We start from the raw sequence: 2,979 nt of genomic DNA on the forward strand, positions 1-2,979 counted from the left end.
GTAGTATCAGGTAAATAAAATAAGCACAAATTACGAAATCTAAGTTATTACAATATGTAAAGCTAGATAGAAATATTCACTTTACATGGTTATTATTTCAGAGGTTGACTGCAATAAATAGGCTTTAAACGTTAGGCTTATTAATATTATTTATGGGAAATTAATAATACATTGCAGGTTCTTTAACATTTATAATTTTCTGATTTGGGTGAGGAATGATTATTTGTAGCAGGCCAATGTCATTTTTCGTTCAAAATCACATCGGCTAAAAGCTAGATTTCCATGGACTGAAACGGCGTTCATGTCAACAATTTCATTTTAGTCAACATTGGAATATGAGTTGAAACTAAAATTAATTTTCATAATTTATTATTTGAAATAGGCCTATTTTCTTAAATGTCCATGGAGCATGACATGCATAATTTCGAGCATATAATTGATATGATTTCTAACACACCACGCCAGGAGGGGGAGCCAGCGACAACGTTTTGATGGAGAGTGTAGGAACAGAAAAAAACACTCCACAAGCATTACAAATTAAAACATATGGCACTAGTTTAACAACGCTCAAAAAATAAGAGCTAAACGTGAATTTCGGGGGAAACCATGATAGCTAAACGGACAGCTTCCTGCGCCAGTCTTGTTTTGAATGCATCGAACGAAAAGTATTCCAAAAATGAAAATAACCTCCCCAACACATGCAAAATGTTGACTTTCCACTAAACAGTAAAACCCTTCGATTGTTTTTTTAGAACAACTATCTAAACCAGGAGAAAGAAACTAAACTCACCACGGAGAACTAAGTGCGTTAGGAACAGTAATCCACTTTTGGAGATGGTTATCGAACTAATAATTCCACTGCAGCACCCGTGGAGTCCAGGGGCCGTTCCAGTTGCAGTGGGTCTTGGGTCGGGTGGTATCCGAAGCTCACTACCAGGGTTGAGCTGGACCGGGAACTGTTCGGTGTGTGTTGGGTGGCGTTGGTGGTGATAGTCCTAGTCTGGGCTGGCTGTCGGTAGACGTGCATGGGCAATCGGTACCGGCTGAATGCGCTCCTTGCGCGGAGCAGGAGGCTGTTTACAATGTCCAACAGCAATCTGAATAATTAGTGCCTTTAACAAACGTGGGCGTGATTCTGCGGAAACACTTAATGACAAATAAAAAACATTCACAGGCAACTAACAGAGCCCTCGGCCAGAAACGTCAGCAGTAAACCTTTTGACGGCTCTCTTCTGATCTTTAGTTGCTTTTCTCTCAAGTTCCCAATCAATGTTGTAAAGGCTCCGGAATGATATCAGCATATCAAACCTAACTCGTAAACATACGGTGTGCGGGGAGAATAGATTAAATCCAAACCTTCACACCTTTACCTTTGGAGTGCGTTCTACCTGCGGAAACATCCACACGGGGAGCCTCGCCACAAACGTGAAGCCGTTAATTCATCCTCCATGCTGAACAAAAAACGCCAACTCTGCCAATCCCGACACTTCAGTGTAGAAACATTTACCCGCAAAAAACGCGCGTTCCCAACACATCCAACTCTGAGCGGGTGCAAGACCAAAAAACTGTTGAAAATGCGCTCCAAACTGGACTTGGAAAGTGTATCTCCAAACAGCGGGACTGTGTGTGTGTGAGAGAGAGCAGAGTGTGTAGCGGCGGACTCCTCTCCCCTGTCACCTGCCTCGTCGCCTCCTCTCTCAGACTAGCACACCGCACCGCTGATGCGCGGCGCAAAACTTGCAGATGACGCATGCGCTCCGGATTTTCTCTCAATGCACTTTTTTTTTCTTTAAAGTCACAAAACTTTCAAGAGAGAAGAATGCGGCCCAGAGTAGGATCGACTTGGAATTTGCGTCTAGGTGAAATTGCCCCCCCCCAAAAAAAAATAGAGAGAGAGAGAGAGAGGGAGAGAGAGAGAGAGGGTGAGAGGGAAAAAGAAAAAGAAAAGGGCGGAACGGTCTGTAACAAAACAAGCGTCTCTATTACCTAAAATAAATTTATAAAGCACCCGGGGCTATTACCCTATCCGTGCCAGAGCCGAGTTAGGATTTTCAGGCGCAAAGGATTGAATTACCTCTCGGTAAAAATCAAGACAAGCCGGTCGACACTGTTTGCTTATACAGACCGCTCTCATCATGTGCAGGCCTGTATGCATAAGCATTATGGTCATTATAATAACTATTATTTTATCGCAGAACATGGACGTTATCGTAGAACATTCGATGTGAACATGTTAGAAGTGGATGAGGGCAGAAGTGTTGGAGGTGGAAGTGTCTGTCATTGTTACAGGTCTCTCCCAGCTCCCAGACATTGGTTCTCAGAACAGAGAGAAGGAGAAGCAAACCATTATTCATTGGTCCGCACTTTACTTCCACCAATCAGAGTTCTAGGTCAGATCCATTTTGATTCCAGTCCATTCAGGCCCAGAAAAATATGTCAGTGAGTAAAACAGAAAAAAGAATAACCTCCAAATGATAACAAGCTTCCTTTCTGGAAGCAGGGGGACCCAGAACAAAACATATAATTTATGCTTAGTCACCTGAATGCCTGGCTGCTCGCCCAAATAAAGATTTTCTCAAACAGTGTGTGTGTGTGTGTGTGTGTGTGTGTGTGTGTGTGTGTGTGTGTGTGTGTGTGTGTGCGTGTGTGTGTGTGTGTGTGTGCGTGTGCGTGCGTGCGTGTGTGTAAACTCTGCAGAGATGCCTGTATATAACCACCAGATTATGACTGTGATCTCCTGCCATGGCTCGGGACTGTTGTCGTGAATCCATGCACTAAACCGATGCCTGTGGATAACCACAGTAATCAAAAAGAATGGCTGCTTGGATCGGTACAGTTTAACTACTGCTTGGCACTTATCTGATGGGGACTTATTGGGAGCTGGCTCGACACCAGCCAGGCCTGGATTCTACCTCACACCTCCACCAGCACTCAACACCAGGGACGGACCGGGACAACCTGGACTTTCAGCCGACGTGT

The 2,979-nt window shown here is 44.0% G+C and overlaps 1 protein-coding gene across 1 annotated transcript in view; it reads right to left on the minus strand.

The window, feature by feature from the left end:
* Positions 1-1,627, minus strand: part of wnt5a (wingless-type MMTV integration site family, member 5a) — a 13,327-nt gene extending 11,700 nt beyond the window's left edge. The window contains exon 1 of the mRNA XM_083675007.1: positions 791-1,627. The gene's annotated coding sequence lies outside the window, so the exon portion shown is untranslated. The remainder of the gene's footprint in view (positions 1-790) is intronic.
* Between the last annotated feature and the right edge of the window lie 1,352 nt (positions 1,628-2,979).

Source organism: Argentina silus (genome assembly GCF_951799395.1).
Source record: "Argentina silus genome assembly, chromosome: 8".
Classification (NCBI taxonomy): Eukaryota; Metazoa; Chordata; class Actinopteri; order Argentiniformes; family Argentinidae; genus Argentina; species Argentina silus.